The sequence below is a fragment of the Rosa chinensis genome, chromosome 6 (assembly GCF_002994745.2).
Source record: "Rosa chinensis cultivar Old Blush chromosome 6, RchiOBHm-V2, whole genome shotgun sequence".
In the NCBI taxonomy this organism is placed as follows: domain Eukaryota; kingdom Viridiplantae; phylum Streptophyta; class Magnoliopsida; order Rosales; family Rosaceae; genus Rosa; species Rosa chinensis.
The window spans coordinates 53,174,700-53,193,306 of record NC_037093.1 but is presented as its reverse complement, the minus strand read 5'-3'; the positions used below and the strand labels follow the sequence as shown (position 1 = coordinate 53,193,306).

The 18,607-nt window shown below is 39.3% G+C and overlaps 1 pseudogene; it reads left to right on the top strand.

The window, feature by feature from the left end:
- Positions 1-8,338: 8,338 nt before the first annotated feature.
- LOC112171557 lies at positions 8,339-18,127 on the top strand (annotated as a pseudogene).
- Positions 18,128-18,607: the final 480 nt, after the last annotated feature.

Below are 18,607 nucleotides of genomic sequence, written 5' to 3'. Positions count from 1 at the left end.
AAAAAAAAAAAAAAAAAAAAAAAACCCTCGCTGGATTGAAAACCCGAAAAGGCGATCCAGGCAAAAGTTAGAGCACAAATCCCCAGAACTACGATGACTTGATCCCTCAAAAGGGGTACGTAGGCAGTCTAGCCTCAAAAACTAGATGCAGCTACCCAATCAAAAATATCTCTCCATTCCTGAATCATTCAGGAAGAAAGAGAAAATCTAATAAATGAAGTTGTGGGTGTTGCTGGCCAAGCATGAAAGCCTAATTAACATGTGCATATGACAAAAGGATGCAGCTTGTCATCAAAGCTCCTGGAAGGAATATCAGTCAAAGAAACTCTTTGAGGAGAAATCTTCTCGAGGGAGATCCAAGTGAGGAGAAATCTTCTCCAAGATGATCCAAGTGAGGAGAAATCTCCTCGAAACAAATCCGAGTGAGGGGAAATCTTCTCAAGGTCGATTTAAATGAGGAGGAATCTCCTCGATAAAGATCCGAGTGAGTAGAAATCTCCTCAAGCTTGATGTAAGTAAGGAGAAAGCTCTTCGAGAAAGATTCGAGTGAGAGGAAATCTCCTCAAGAAAAATCCTGGTGAGGTGCAATCCCTTCTGGGCTGATCCAGATAGAAATGAAAAATCCCTTCAAGAGTACATAGTTTAATACCTACAAATAGCATGAAAGCTACGAAGGTGCAATGGATGCTTCATTTACCAATCAAAAAATTCCTTCGTGGGAACTACGTAAGGCTTGATCCCTTAAATGGGTACGTAGGCAGTCTAGTCTTAAATTCTAGATCCAGCCACAAAATCCTCAAAATCACATTCTCTCTACCAATAGGTTGCAATCAAAAGACGCAAAGTCTTCCACTACTTGTATGAGACTACGAGTATACTCTACAAATGACTCTACAAGAGGCGAAAATAAATTCATGGGGAAGATGAGTTACAATGAAGTCCTGATGCAGCTTCGTCATAATGCACATGACTTCAAATAAAGTGTCAATCATCGTACGCGCAAAGCTATTACACGCACGACGCTTGAGGGGGCAACTATTGGAGGATAAATAATCCACAATGTATAAAGCATATGGTTGTCACAACATTATTCAAAAAAGAAGAAGAAGAAGAATAGTGGCAGCAATTAAAAAAAATGCTTTAGTTACATTTATCTTATTCAAATTCAAACAAGAAGTTGAATGTTGACCTACTTCTAACGTGGATACTACAAAACAGAAACAAAGGGAGGCATTCAAATTTTAACTCAAATATCTCAATTTGAGATAAGAATGAAGTAGCAGAGTGCGTCCGAGTTCAATCTCGGTGTCAAAGATGAAGTCTCTGGTTAGCTTATCTTCGTGAGCTTCGCGAAATTTGAATTTCAAATGAAAGCTTATCCAGCCCTCTAGAGTCTTCACTGCCTCTTATATAAAGAGCACAAGGCTGCACAAGAAGGGGAGAGAGAAACGGAGGAATTAGTGAGTTGAGGCACTGCATCGAAACAAAGCATCGTTCAAAAGGGAGAGATAGTTACCTGGAGACGATGACCCGGTGAGGAGCTTTAAAGTCAGGTATCCTGCTGATTCCATGGTCTTTTCCTACTATTTCCTTTCATCATTGCTGAAGTCTTCGTGAGTGCAGACTTGCCTCTACTTCTAAGCATCAGAAATAGTCCCTCCATTCCCTAAACAAACCACTCCGGCCAAATATGCCAACAACACCATCACAACTGACAAAGCCTCAAATCCCCCATTGTTGCCCACCAAAATCAGAAAACAAAACAACCAAATGCACCTCCATTTGCCTTTGTGTTAACAATAGTGCAGGTCCAATTAGACAAAAAAAGAAGCACGTTCATAGAGATGAAGGAAGAGAAGAGATTTCGGCAAGGGAAGGGGCTTACCTGGGTTTTCGGCCTTCTTTCGATGCCTATACTGTGGTGCGTCCTGCGTATAGGTGGCGGAAGCAAGGTCCAAACTAGAGGGTGCACTGCACTTGTTTTTTATGCCTATATCGCGGTGGGTCCTGCACATGGGTGGCAAAAACAAGTGTCAAGTGAAGACCTGGAGCTGCCAGTTCACACCAACAACGAGTCTGCAAAGTTCCTGGGCTCGCAAAGTGAAGAAACTGATCTGGAGGAATCTTTGTACAGCGCCAAAGTCAAGATGTTACTCCACCTGCATCAAAGAAGTCGCCAAGATCATGTTCGGGAGCAAAGTGGCTCACAATGTGCAAGTTAAGACTGCAGCAGCCAATCAAAGGTACAGATGTTCAGTACCTGCACAAGATGATTGCAAGGGTGCCTGGGTGATGGAGACAACGAATGCCAAAGCTCACAACCCGCCATGAATGGAGAGGGCTAGTTGACACAAAGGATTGCACAAACAAAGCAATCCCGGAAGAATATGTCAAAGCTTCTGACTTTCGTGGAGCCACAGCTTGTATGGTGTCTGCAAGGCAATATTATAATCAAAGCAAAGAAAATGAAGCATCTGCAAGTCTATAATACCAGCGGCAAGAAGACGAGCAAGGAAATTCTCTTGGCTTCTCTACTGTGGTACTATACAAAGCACAAATAAAGAATGAACTTTGGCAAATCAATATCAAACATACATGGCAGCAAGTCACTTCTCAAGTAGCCACTGTAAAATATTATTTGGACCTAATATTATCTACATTAAGTAAATAACAAACTGATTAAACTTATTACAATAAATGGAAAATATATGAATTATCTACCTAGACACCTAATGGGCTTTGGTATGTCACTCATATGGTTAGGAATCCATTTTGATAAAGATAAATATCTAATTAGTTGATATGATAATTATAGCATCTTTCATAAATAACTCATTGGCTAGAATCAAGGATTCTTTTATTGGAAGACCTATCTAGCTTGTATATATATGTGCTTGACGTCCCTATTCACTATGTGACAAAACATTCAGTCATGCCCCATAGAGAGGAGTTAAACACATAGTTGAGTAGAAGATTTCTTGCATGTGGCTGCTTGAAGTTTTGGAGTTCGGATTATTTGTGTTGAATAGCTGTGTTGCTGCTACTGCTTTTGAAGGAATGGTTGTTGTGCATGAAGCAGGTGATGCATCTCCTCTTGTTGTATTCTAGTTCATATTATATTGATCATTTGGTTGTGTTTATGAATTTTGTGAAACGATCTTAGTTTGCTCATTAAGTTAACAACCACGTTCAACAAAAGGCTTTAAATATGTATAATTGAACATATTGATTATGTGATTGCCAACTATGTTGCAAGCTTTGCTTTGATTACGAGTCAGATTGTTCTTCTCTCCTACTTTAATCATAAGGCGGTGACATAGTTTACAAAATAATGGTTTGATAAAAGAAGACCAACTTACAGCCATGCCAAAGTGATAAAGCCTCTTGCTTGACGGTGGGAAACTGATCAGCACACATCAAAGACAAAAAAAATTCGTATGCAATTAAGCATAATTGTCAAACCACGTGCTACTGCAGCTTTGAGCTAAAGACAAAAGCTTAAAAAGCATGATTGAAAATATGGTGTCCAGCAAGCTTTCATTTGAAAGTAATTTAAACAACAAAGGGGTAGACTCTAAAAAGCAAAGTCTAAGCTATGTGTTTCTTTGTCAATCAAGAGAAAACCATGCAAGAATCAATATTCAAAATGACCTCTGCACATTGAAGCACAGACAACGCAATTGAGTTATGGTGGACATCAGTGGAAAGTAAAGGGAGCAATCGGTGGCATCATTAAATCATCAATCGGTGGTATATTTAAATAAAGCATGAATTGGAGTGCAGTACGATACCCAACAATTGGTTTGAAGGAATGGTTTCTCACCAGTTTCGGGTTCCTCACAAAGTGCTCTGACAGATGCGTCTTGCGAATAGGAGGATGAAGTCAAGGCCTCTGCAAAGAAGAAAACAAGAAAGATTGGTCAGAACGAATCTTGGGATAAAAAATGAAGAATACCCAATCTGGTGCGCAAAGGAAGAGTGAGTGTGGAATCTAACCATCTGAGCCAACCCATTCATACCCGCCTCGGGCATACGACTCCTTCTCCAGATTGGACTGAAATATTTCCATCTCCAAGTTGATCTCTATCCTAGACTGATAACCACACTACAAATATTCTTCGAAAGAGACGAAGCTTATCGAGCCTGCTTAGATGGGGATGACGTCCACGACCTCGTCTTTTTTGGTTTTAATTTTGTCCAAGACATGAAGTGGGCTCAAATCGGGTGCAGAAATAAATTAATAGGTGTCCAGATCAATCTATCCATTACAAGCTCTTGGGTTATGTTGAATCACTTGTCTACAAGTTTCGAAGCACTACAAAGCTCACTCGAAGTAAATCCATTTCAGGAGTGACACAAAGCCCATTGCAAAGCTCGACATATTGGGTGCCCAAATCAAATTAGCGGACACTATCAAGTTTGGTGTCCAAAAGAAATACATTTGACGGGTATATCTGTCTGTACAAAACCGAAAATCCAATTTGATGAACTACAATGGTTTGATCCCTCATAGGGTATGTAGGCAGTCTAGCGACCCACTAAATGCAACCGCAACTCCAAACAGAATCCCTGACTCCACCAGTAAAATTCAGCCAGTCCCAAATGAATTACTGACTCCAGTCAAATTCTCCCAGCACTAGAAAATTAATTCATTCCCAAATCACGCAAAATTCAAAGGCTCTAAACCTTTCAAATCTCCCAAACACAAATCCAAAATAAATGGGTCATCTACCCATTTAAATCTCAAATGCCAGAACTACATGTGGTTTGATCCCACAAAGGGTATGTAGGCAATCTAGAACCAAATTTATCTAGATGCAACCACGTCCTAAACACAAAATAAAATTCCCGGTCCACTCAAACCAAATTCGTCCCAATCACTACTCTAATTCCAAAATCAAAGCCCTCCAATGAGTCATTCACTCATTGGAACTCTTGAACTACGAGTGGCTTGATCCCTCTCCAAGGGTACGTAGGCAACCAATTCAAATATCTCGGTGCAGCCGCAAAAACAAACAAACACACATCCCATCAATTGGTTTCTTCATAAATGGAATCAAAGGGGTATTCCCTGTAACAAGGGATTATAATTAAGAGACACATTCTGTCTTGAATGGGTCGAACCCAAAATAATAAAAACTCTATTCGCTAAATGAATACGAGTGAAATTATGTTGGGTAACATTTACGCTCACTGTGTGCATACTTTTCCTCAACAGTTCATTGTTTTAAGATTTAACCTAGTTGCTGGTTTTGGAAAATCAGTTGAAGTTGACTATTTACAATGGGTGTGTATGTACATGTTGACAAGGAAGCATGCACTTCTGCTACATTTTCAAAGGAGCAAGCTAGTGTGCTAGTGTTGCCCACTGCCAGATTTATCAATTCTTGTGATAAGGTGCAAATTCAATTGGCACTGAGAAATGTTTTAGTATTTCCTCTTTCGTAGTTGACTTGTTTAAAGGTTGCTAAATTGTCTGACTAAAAGAACATTGCTGAATGGAGTTTTCTCATTCCTTTTATTGTTGATTTGGTCGATATGCAGTGGTAAGTGTTTGCAGGAGGTTCAAAGATCATGTTATGCAGCTTGAAGCCCCATTGAGAGGAGTGGCACCAATGTTGACAGCAATAGGTTTGGCTCCATCATTTCTGGCAACAGATTGAGTTCATATGTTTGTTTTAGTGAATAGGTTGAAAGCTAGAATGCAGTTTTCTTGTAGACTAGGATCAATAGGTATTTTTATTATATATGTATTCTTATACACTTACAAATGATTTTGTAATTGAAGTGGATTATTAACATTCAATGAAGTGTTCCTTTCTTTGTTCTACTCTTAGTTTTGTTATACATGTTTTCCTGGTCAGAAATTAATTGATATTTTTTATTTTAATATCTTTTTTTTTTTAAATCAGAAGAAATTTACAGTATGCAAGGCAAGCCGTAAATTTATCATTTATGGCGTGCAACGCGTGTTGTAAATTCAGCTTATTTATGACGTGCCGAATGCCCATAAATGACTCTTTTTCCTTTTGTGTAGGGAAAACGTAAAGGTGCAGTATCTTCACTTAAGGTTTAAGCCTCTCAAATTTTGAAGTGTTAAGGTGTCAGTGTTTTCCGCATTGCATTATTATATGAAAGCGCTAACAAATAATAATCCCAATCGATATGTATTCTGTTAAATTAATAAATTTACTGCTAGCAACTTTTTGAGCTATGTTTACCTCTACCATTTATAATGCTAGCTAGGAGGGTGTATTGTATTTGGATTTGTACAGACTTTTTTTAAATGACAGATTTTTTGAAAAGTCCACAGACTCTTTAAAAAGTTGATAGACTGTTATGGATTTCTTAAAACCATTGATTTTAGCGATAGACTTTTATTGATTCATGAAAATCTATATACTTTATTATGAATGACTTCTACAGATTTCCTAGGATGTATAAAATATAAAAATAAAAATAAAACAAAACAAAAAAAATTAAAACAAATGTAGCCCAAACACAAAACAAAATAATAACTTGTTGTCTCTTCAATGCTCCAGTATCTTCTAATAGAAATTGACTCAAATAAATGATTGTTAGTCTGTCTAGTAAGTTTGTTCTCATTACTAATCTCCCAACAACATAAATATACAATATAGATCAATTGATGTTTATGGTTAATTATTCTCATCAATTTTGTTTTCGCCGATTAACATATATTGTAACAATATTGGTCAATGTCTTGATCTATAATCAATCAATTGAAATTCAATTGTTCAACCTTTTTTTGAACCATAATATAAATTCAAATTAATGAGAATAATTAATTAATAAAATAAAATTTAGTATGGTTCAAGGTCTTAGGGTTAGACCACAATATTTGAGTTTTAGAGTTTCATAAATCATTTTTATTGCTATTAGGGTTCGAAAATATCACAATTGAAAAAAAAAAAACAAAAAACAAAAATCAAATTCAACAACTACAATGAACATGTTGGGTATCAAAAAAGGTTGATATCATAAAAAATTAGAGAAAAGACAAAAAATTAAGAAAGAGAGATGATGAAGGACAAACTTCTTCGTGTGTAGAGAGAAGAACTTTGATAGACCTTTTTTTTTTTTTTTTTTTTTGAATAGGAAACTTTGATGGACTTTTTGAAATCTTTGGTATGGAGGCTGGAAAATTATTGGAGTTTGGTATGTATAGTTAACACTACAAAGTCCATGATTATCCATGATTTTCTAATTCCATAAGTATGAATGATACTTTGAATACCTCTGTACTTTTATTCATTTTTAAAAGTTCTAATTGAATACCCCTAGATTTTGGTGGAATTCATGAAGTCCTTAAAAATCCTAATTGAATACCTCAAGACTTTCATGGACTATTAAAAGTCTATATTGAATACACTCAGACTTTTAAATTCCATAGATTTCTTTAAAAGTTCCACTAATTCTATATACAATACACTAATGCTAGCTAGAGTTTAGAGTTTGCTTCTTCTTTTTTTAGCCTAAAGATCGCGAGTTTAGAGTTTGCTTGCATTGCATCATTCTGCGCAATTATGTGTGTATAGATCGATAAATACATCAGTATGCAGTTATGCACCCTATTTTAACACCATCTTTGAAATAGAGAAGACGTAAGGAGCAAACGTGCAGTACTGTTTTCAAGCTTTGAGCCTGTTGAGGCATGAGTTTTTTGTGCATTTTGCATTATTATGTGTATGAAGAAAAATTGTAATTAACATGTGTGTCGCGCTAGTAATTAAGAGTAAGGAAGTGTAAAGGGTGGCAAAAGAATGGAATAAAGAGGAGTTTGCCACGTAATGAAGTGTAAAGGATAGAGATAAATAACCAGCCAGAGTAAAAGGGTACGGAACTAAAGAGAGAATTTGCCAACCTTTGCTTTCTTCTTCGATCAAAAAAAAAAAAAAAAATCCTTTGCCTTCTTCGCCGGCTACAGCCTGCAGCAGCTGTTCCCCTCATGGAGTCATGAATCACATGCAAGAGTACAATATGCTTTTTCTGTTTCTTATCATGAAGATGAGATTAGGGACTTTTAGAGTGATTGATGTTCTGTTGTTATATATCTGTTAATTGGTAATTAACCAATCACATAGCAATTGTCTAACGATAAAAATTAGCTGACAAAGAAAAGGCGTAATGATGAGATTCTAGCATGAAATGCATTGGAACAGGAATATAAAACTTACTTGGGATGCAAGTCTGATAGGCCGGCCCCATAAGATGCATACTGAATACTATTCTTTCAGTCCTTTTTGTGTTGATAAATATATGCACAAACGTCAGTATTAGTTGCCACTTCCACTTATAGCTACCTCGAAGGGAAGAAATGTCTTCTGTCAGAAATACCATGACCGGCATGGACATTGAGAACATGGACAGTGAGAGCATCAAGAAATACTTGTTCCAGACAGCCATGAAAAGCCAATAGGAAGAAGTTGTCCGAGCATATAGGCAAAACGAGCGGGCTCACAAGGCAAGGATCACCAAGTCAGGTGACACAGCATTGCACATAGCAGTGTCGGACGGCCAAGAGGAACTTGTTGAGAAACTAGTAAAGCTGGTTTCCAAAAAGGAGCTGGCGCTGGAAATCCAAAATGAGCGAGGGAACACCCCTCTCCATTTGGCTGCAGCACAGGGGAATGTGAGAATGTGCGAATGCATTGCCAAAGGTCGTGCTTCTTTGGTTGGTATTCTCAACAAAGATAAAGAGATGTTAAGGAAATTAGAATCCTTCCCGTCAAGGCTCACAGAGTAGACTGATAGAAAAATAACAAACCACAAGACAAGCAACAAGAGAACACCGAGATTTAACGAGGTTCAGCATAAATCTATGCCTACGTCCTCCCGAGAGATACCTGTTCTTCACTATGAGAATAATTACAGTACAAGATACATTGAGCTAAATCACCATAACCCAAACCCATAACCCTTGTACACCCACACTCATAGAATTTCCCAAGAACTCACTCTCACCCAAGAGCTGTATTCACTCTTGACATCTCTGCTCCCTTACCCAAGAGATATACACTCTCTTGTTGATGATCGCATGCACCGACCATACCTTGGTTTACTACCCATGCCCTCTATATATAGGCACCCCAATTATAATCCAATTGGTAGTAGGAAAACCAAACCTTTTTGTACAGGAGAAAAGATCCTATTCCTGATAGGAATAAACTTGACATCAACCATGTCCAATTAGGAAGACTAACCAAGTCCAACTAGGACTTACCTTTCCTAATTAATTCTCATCACATCCTAACAAGAGACCCCTCTCTTCTTGGCTGCTCTCCATGGTAAAAAAGATGCCTTCTTGTGTCTCCACTACATTTGTAGTACTCCTGACAAGCCTCATCCAAACTACAATTACTGTAGGAGGGGTGATGGGGAGACTATCTTGCATTGTGCAATTGCTGGGGACTATGGTAATTATAAGCACTTAATTTGATCCCTTTCATTTATGACTATATGAACTCTATTACTCTAATGATATGAAATAACAAACTGAATTGTGGTTCACAGATTTGGCATTTCAGATAATAGCTCTGTATAAAGATCTAGTTAATTATGTTAATGAAGCTGGGTTTTCCCCTCTCCATCTGCTGGCTGGTAAGCCTTCCGCTTTCAAAAGTGGTAGCCACCTTAGACCTTGGAGCATAATCATTTACCACTGTTAAGTACAAATTAACTATAGAGTGATCGATCAAACGATTCCAGATCTGGTGTATTAAGTTAACCGCTTATCAATCTTCTGTATGGTATCTCAAAGGTATATTGGTCGATGAGCTGAAGGTGGAAGAAGAACATCACTTCCGTGAGCGGGTAATTAATACAATTAACTCTGAAAAGGCTCCAAAATACCCAGAAAACTACAAAACCTGCATCAACTTCTTGCTAGTGATCTGGAAGATGGCTCAAGCATTAGGTATGTAAATTAATTAAATCAATTTGAACTTCAAGCACCTATGGATTCTATATAAGCAGAGGATGATTATTCTGTATTAAAGTACCGTACTACTCTTTTGTAGTTACTCGTAAAGAAGTCGACTAAACGAATATATATTCATGTAGGAAAAGGATCTACAGATCCAAAGAACCCTGAACCTAAAGGAGGAAATCCAGGTCATTACAATGCCTATTATGTAGATCCAGAGAAACCTGAACCTAAAGGAGGAAATCCAGGTCATTACAATGCCTGCTTTGATTATGTCAACTTGTCAAGCTTTTATCAAAGGCAATGCTGATTGTTCTTGGACTTGGTATGGCAACATTCCCATCTTATGGTATCTTGGTGATGAGTCTACACCAATATTTCCTTACATTAAGTTGAGTATATGTCTGTAAAAGTCGATCATGTAATTGCTTACAAGATATATACTTTTTCCTTTGATATTTGAAGGGTCTATGGAGATATGGAAAATAAGGAACAAGAAAGAAAAGCACACATGGGCTGTTCAGATCATGGACAAGCTACTAAAAAGTGCTTCGATGTATGAATATGAAGACAGTGGTATGGCAGGCAGCAACAACTGATGAAACAAGTCCTTAAAAAATTTCTGATGGTGGCGACCGTATCACCCTTGGAAGCATTGAACCTAGTACTACTGATCACCAACAAAACGAAAACAAAGGAAACAACGGAAACAACGGAACCATTGGTTAAGACCAAAAAGGAGTCATTGGAGAAGGTAATTACTTTGCTGTAGTCTCTGTCAATGATTAATCAATTGTTCATAAAAGGAACAAAAAGGGAAAAACTTTTCTTATGACCAAACTCAGTTTGTCTAGGTCAGATTGTCACTTCGTTAAATGGCTATAGTGGCCGGTAATCAAATTATGTAACTATGTACATAGGGTCATTGCCGCCAGAAGTGTCGACAGAGAAGAAAAGCCCTGAGATGGAAAAGAAGGAAACACCGATATTGATTGCTGCAAAGAATGGCGAGACTGAAATGGTCGAGAAGATCCTAGACCTTTTTCCAGTGGCCATACATGACCTTAATGCACAGAAAAAGAATATAGTTCTGGTGGCTGTGGAGCACAGGCAACCCTATGTGTATCAACTCTTGCTAAAGAGAAAGATCATGAAAGAAAGCATTTTCTGCAAAGTGGATAATGATGGCAATAGTGCATTACACCTTGCAGCAAAGTTGGGGGATTACAAGCCTTGGCTAATTCCCGGTGCTGCCTTGCAAATGCAATGGGAATTCGAGTGGTATGAGGTAACAAGTATTCAAACCGATCTTTCGTACGGTCTTCATTATTCTGTGTTTTTATTATCTCACTTGTTCGAAATAATAAAATGCTTCTAAATTTGTAGATGAAAAAATAATTTTGTGAACATTTGGTGAATTGGATTACTACTCTTGTAATATTATTGATACAACAAGTAGACTAGTTCAATAAAGAGGTAATTGTTGAAGGAAAATCAGTTTTGTGTGCCTATTCAAACTAGGATTAGTTTCATGGTTGTAATAGGAGAGAAGGTTCTAGAATTCCTAGTCTTATTCGGATTAGTTTTCCTTGTAACATTAGAACATGCACTTTGTAATCCCTATATATAGGGATCCTATTCTCAATAATAAAAATACAATTCTCTCATCAATCTCTCTCAAAATATCTCATACTTAAACACGTTATCAGCACGAGCTCTAACCACAAAACAAAAACAAAAAACCAGAAAATTTTCTTCATCACCACTGCACCTAGCCCGCGCAAGCCTGACCACCTGCTTCCCCCTGCAGCCCTTACGCACCCGTGTGCCGCCTACTACCCCTGCAGCACAGCAAGACGCTAGTTACTGTGCAGATCAGCCTTCTTGCAAGCCCCGAAACGTCTTGATAGGGACCTCAGATCAAAATCCTTCCTTCATCAAAGTTGTTTGTCTCTGTCTCTTCTATCTGACCTCCTAATTTCAGGCTTATCAGAGTTATTTTGAGACATGTACACCAATCGAAGTGAAAGCTGTCCAAGAGGCAAATCTGCTCCGAATTTCAACAAAAATCCTTGAAAACTGCCGCTGCCACCTTCAAGCATCACTGCAGCAGCTCCTTGCCCATGCTAACCTCATCTGCATGCCTGCCCCTGCAGCGCCTACTCGCCCTTGCGCACGCATCCGTCTGCCAGCTCCTCGGCTTACCTCTGTCAGACCTGTATCGGCCACACAGCAGGGATTGAAAGATAGTTTGCAATCCCCGACCCAGGATCGATAGCACGCCTGCAATCCTACACGCCTGCATCAACACGCGCGTGTATTGAGAATTTCAAGTTCCGAAATTCATGAGTAAGTTTTCACAAGTAAGTTGTTCCCATTTTTGAAATTTAAATTTACTTTTCTTCGGGGACTTACAAAATCCCTTCTTCTACATCCCACATTTCTGTAACGTGGGTTCGATTTGCTAAAAGCGAAATCGTGGGGATTCACGCTACATACAAACTAAGAGCGTTCGTAGGTTACGGACTAAGAGCGTTCGTAAGCATAAAAAATTTGACCATATAAACATCATTGGTTTCAATCCAAATCCAAAAAATTTGGAAACTATCAACAAAGACAGTGGTTATAACTCTTTCTCAATAGGCATACTCAAGAGTAATTGTGATGTCTTGGAAAAGTTTGAACTGAGAGAACGGTTTTAAAGTGAGCAACGCTCCACCAAAATCTCGCCTTACCTTACCTGGTCACAACCAAATTGGAATTACCAAACAGATTGGGTAACTACTACTTGTCTAAGATTGATTATCCTTTTTGGATTAAATTTACAAACTTTGACGTACTCATTAGCTTTCATTGAAATAAAGTGTCGATTTTGATTCGAACTTTATTCATTCAAGTATGTTTCCCAGAGAGCTAGAATGCCTCGTGGATAGTGCTACTACGCACACCATACTTCGAAATAGGCAGTTATTTCTTGAGATGATGCCTACTCGATCTTTAGTGACTACGATGGCAGGGTCATCTAAATTCATTCATGGTCGAGGACCAGCTCAATTCTTGTTGCCACATGGCACAATCATTAATGTCACTGAAGCTCTCTACGCTCCTAGGGCTGAAAGAACCCTATTGAGCTTTAAAGATATAAGAGCCAATGGTTTTCATGTGGAAATACATGGTGAGAATGGACAAGAGTTCCTTTGCATCACCTCTAATGACTACGGACATAAACGAGTATTAGAGAAACTTATGTGTCGCTCTAGTGGGTTGTATGCAACCACTATTCGAGTCATTGAATCTAACCATGTCATGAGAGATGATTTATGGGATTCTGACATATATAGGCTTTGGCATGACCGTTTGGGACACCCAGGTCGCGATATGATGATCCGTATATTGAGGACTTCACACGGACATACATTTTTCAGAACGAAAAGAAGTAAAAATAGGATTTTGGACTCCGAAAGAGCCCCTGCGCCTCACGGCGCTGTTCACCCCCAAAACCGGCCATTCTTGGCAGGCATCGCCTTCCCCCTGCGGCCTCAGGGTGGCATTGACACCACCAAGGCTCTTTTGTCTCCAAATTTTACTTCTCAAGTCAATTGTGACTTCGTGGCTCAACCAAAATCCTCCTTGGTTGTTTCTAAAGCCCATCATTCGTTCTGCAAAGCTTGCTCTTTGGCAAAATTAGGATCGAGACTATCCTATGCAAAGGACACTAAAGAAAATATACCATTTTTGCAGAGAATCCAAGGTGATATTTGTGGACCTATTCAACCACCATGCAGACCATTTAGATATTTTATGATGTTGGTTGATGCATCGACACGCTAGTCACATGTCATGCTATTGTCCACAAGGAACGTTGCATTTACTAAACTCCTATCCCAAATTATTAAGTTAAGGGCTCACCACCCTGATCATCCTATTAAGTCTATAAGATCAGACAATGCTGAAGAGTTTACATCAAAAACTTTTGATGATTGGGATTGAAGTTGGGATTGAAGTTGAACATCATGTTCCTTATGTTCACACCCAAAATGGTCTCGCAGAAGCTGCCATTAAACTACTAGAAATGGTCGCTAGGGCATTGGTAATGCGCACCAATCTCCCTATTTCTGCTTGGGGCTATGCAATATTGCATGCAGCTGTGCTTATTCGTCTGAGGCCCACTGTCACTCAACCCTTTTCTGCATCCCAGATGGTGACTGGGTATGAGCCTAATGTCTCACACTTACGCATATTTGGGTGTGTGGTTTATGTGCCAATTGTGCCGCCACAGCGCACCAAAATGGGTCATCAACGACGATTAGGCATTTACGTTGGATATGATTCTCCAACGATTGTCCGCTATTTAGAACCCTTGACAGGCGATCTCTTTACCGCTAGGTTTGCGGATTGTCACTTCGATGAGATAGTCTTCCCGTCGTTAGGGGGAGATAAGAACATCAATGTTCAACAGGAACGACAGGAATTGTCGTGGTCTGTCCTCACTCTGTCCCATCTTGATCCCCGAACCGTACAGTCCGAAATTGAAGTGCGGAGAATTCTCGATCTTCATAACGTAGCAGAATCGATGCCTGATGCTTTTTCTGATATCGCTAAAGTGACGAGATCACACATACCTGCTGCAAACGTGCATGCAAGGATTGATGTCCTTAAAATTAGAGGACATGACGCCACCTCAAGAGTACATGAGTATGGCGCCAACGTCCCCACCCTTGGTGACGTTGTGGCTAGGCCTACAGCTCCTGCCAGGAAGCGCAGGAGGCCTATAGGTTCGATGGATTCTCGCCCAAGAAAGAAAGCGAGTTTGGCACAAAATAATCCATTAATCATCGACGTAAATAATCCATCTCATGAGGATATTCGAGATTATGGTTATGTCTAAGAGACGTCATTGGGGGACGCTCCAATGGCAGAACCAATTCTAGAGAATAGAGAGATCTCCATGAATTACACTAGTGTACATGAGATGATGGATAGAAATTCTATGGCTATTGATGATGCATTTGCATATCATGTTGCAAAAGGAATCATAGAATATGATGATATCGAATCTCGCTCTGTCGAAGAATGTCAATGAAGGGCGGATTGGCCTAAATGGAAAGATGCGATCCAGGCTGAATTGGATTCACTAGTAAAGAGACAGGTATTTGGGCCTATAACGCAGACACCCTCAAATGTAAAACTTGTTGGTCATAAATGGGTCTTTGTTAGAAAGCGTAATGAGAAAAATGAGGTGGTTAGATATAAAGCCCGCCTCGTGGCGCAAGGTTTCTCACAACACCCTGGAATCGACTACGAGGAGACGTATTCTCCCGTAATGGACGTTATAACGTTCCGCTACCTTGTCAGTTTGGTAGTTTCCGAAAAACTTGACATGCAGCTTATGGATGTGGTTACATCTCTATGGGGATCTAGATTCAGAGATATATATGAAGGTTCCAGATGGACTTCAATTACCCAAGTCAAGTGGCTCTAAACCACGGAGCGCGTTTTAAATAAGATTAAAACGCTCACTATATGGATTAAAACAATCCGGATGGATGTGGTATAACCGTCTAAGTGACTACTTGATTGGGGAAGGATATATTAATAATGAAATATGCCCATGCGTGTTCATTAAAATAACAAGTTCTGGATTTGCAATCATAGCAGTTTATGTCAATGACATGAACCTAATTGGAACTCTAGATGAGTTAAAGGAAACTACTAAATATTTGAAATCCGAATTTGAGATGAAAGATCTTGGAAAAACACAGTTTTGTCTCGGTTTAGAACTCGAGCACCGTAGTGATGGAATTTTGATCAATCAGTCTGCATATACTCAGAAAATTCTAAGGCGCTTTAATGAAGATAAAGCAAAGCCTATGAGTACTCCCATGATTGGTCATAGTCTTGAGCCCGGAAAAGATCCGTTTCGTCCAAAGGATGAGGACGAAGAATCATTAGAGGCCGAAGTACCCTATTTAAGTGCAATAGGTGCATTATTGTACTTAGCTCAATGCACAAGACCAGACATCTCCTTTGCAGTGAACTTGTTAGCTCGACATAGCTCTGCGCTAACAAGCCGCCATTGGATTGGTGTAAAGACAATCTTTCGATACCTAAGAGGTACGATTGATATGGGCCTATTCTATCCCTACAAAGAGAAAAGGAATGACGGAAGGATGAGATCGAACCAAATTGGCTCAAGAGCCATCATCCAAAACGCCATGGCCAGCAACATTGCCGCGGCCACCACCAAGGGTGGCCGGCCTCACCCTCCTCCACTCCATCAAAACGACAATAATATTTTGATGGGTTTTGCTGATGCAGGGTACCTCTCTGACCCTCACAAAGGTAGCTCCCAAACAGGTTATGTCTTTACCAAGGGAAGCACTGCGATATCTTGGAGGTCTACAAAATAGACCATTGTTGCTACTTCCTCAAATCATGCAGAGATTATTGCTCTACATGAAGCTGTGCGTGAATGTATATGCCTAAGGTCTGTAATTAGACATATTCAAGAAAGTTGTGGTTTGAAGTCTACCACGGATGAACCTACATGTATTTATGAGGATAATACAGCTTGTATTGAGCAAATGAAATTAGGTTTCATCAAGGGCGACAACACCAAGCATATATCGCCTAAGTTCTTTTATAATCAGCAACAACAATCACTTCTAAAGATTGAAATGAATCAAATCCGATCAGAGGATAATGTAGCGGACTTATTCACTAAGTCGTTACCTAAATCCACCTTCAAGAAACATGTGAAGAGCATCGGATTGAGAAAGTTATCCGAACTCCCATGATTGTAGCAATCAGGGGGAGTTATGATGTCTACATGTTCGATCTCAAAGAAGTGAAGGACGTGTTGTACTCTTTCTCCTCCTCGAGCTTGTTTTTATCCCACAGGGTTTTTCACTCGAGCAAGGTTTTTAACGAGGCAACGGACGAAGCGTCACCACCAAGTTTGAACGGCACAAGGGGAAGTGTTGAAGGAAAATCAGTTTTGTGTGCCTATTCAAATTAGGATTAGTTTCATGGTTGTAATAGGAGATAAGGTTCTAGAATTCATAGTCCTACTCGGATTAGTTTTCCTTGTAACATTAGAACATGCACTTTGTAATCCCTATATATAGGGCTCCTATTCTCAATAATAAAAATACAATTCTCTCATCAATCTCTCTCAAAATATCTCATACTTAAACAGTAATATGATTCTATACATAGATAAACTAACATAGCTTGATCTCAAACTAGTCTACTTTATATAACTAGTCTATTGATGTATCGGTTGATTAAACGAACACTACCGAAATGAAAGAAAAACAAAACTTAAAACTCATTGAGTACTTACGTCGGACACTTCGTGTGCAGTTCGTGAAAAACTCAATGCCGTTCCACTTCTTCGTCCGCTACAACAAGGAAATCCAAACCGCAAGGGACATCTTCACTAAAACCCACACCCAGTTCGTCAAAGACTGCGGCAATTGGCTGACCAACACCTCCCAGTCCTGCTCCATCGTCGCCGCCTCATCGCCACCGTCGCCTTCGTCATGGCATCCACCGACGTCCCCGGCGGCACAAAAGAGGAAAACGGAAAGCCCACCCTCGAAAACCAACCGGCTTTCGACGTCTTCGGCATCGCCTCCCTCGTCGCCCTTTGCTTCTCCGTCACGGCAATGGTGATGTTCCTGGCCATTCTGACGTCATGATATCAGGATAGGGACTTTGGGAAAGAGCTGCCGAGGAAGCTCCTTTTTGGCCTGACGTCGCTGTTTGTGTCCATCGCTGCGATGCTGGTATCTTTTTGCGCCAGACACTTCTTCGTGCTGAAAGATGAGCTGAAATAGGCGGCGTTTCCGGTATATGCAATAACGTGTTTGCCGGTGTCATTTTTCGCCATAGCGCAGTTTCCGTTGTACGTTGATCTGGTGTGGGCTACATTTAAGAAGGTGCCGCAGCGGAGTTACAAGGTATATAGCTCCTCTTTAACCCATTGATAATGCATGGCTTATCTATATATATCTAGTAATTTTTGCATGCATCTCGTGTGCTAGGAGTCCTAGGACATGTTCATTATGACCAAACATCATAGCAATTACTATAATTTTCATTTTCATTTTATATAATTTTTTGTGCATATTTTATGACTAACCGGTTTTTGTTTTTAATGTTCTTTTACAGGACTGATCGTTGATAATTTAGAAAATGTCGATTTTTGAGTTACATATATAGTCATCAAAAAAGTCAAAAGTCCACTCTCACCATTAGCATTTTTGATGCACCAAGTGTGTCTTTTGTTTTTCTTGAGTGTTGCTTTCTTGGTTGCATTCCTCTTTGCTTGCCCTTGTGGCTTAATGAATTCTCATTATCGACCCAAAAAAAAAAAGTGTGTCTTTTGTAACTTTGTAAGATCTCTATTGTAATTTAGAGCCCAAAGCCTGCGAAGGACATGAAACATGCAAGCTGAAAAAAGGGGCTTGCTCAGATTGTTTTCCAGGCGATATTAACTTCATTCCAAATAGTTTTTGGTTTTACCCGACCTTACATCAATCATCATGATGACATCAGAAACAGCAAAGAAAAAGATAAAAGAAATGCTACAAAAATGTATGATTCTTTTTTTAGCAAAGAAAACAATGTATGATTGGAGACAACTTGTTCAAAGCA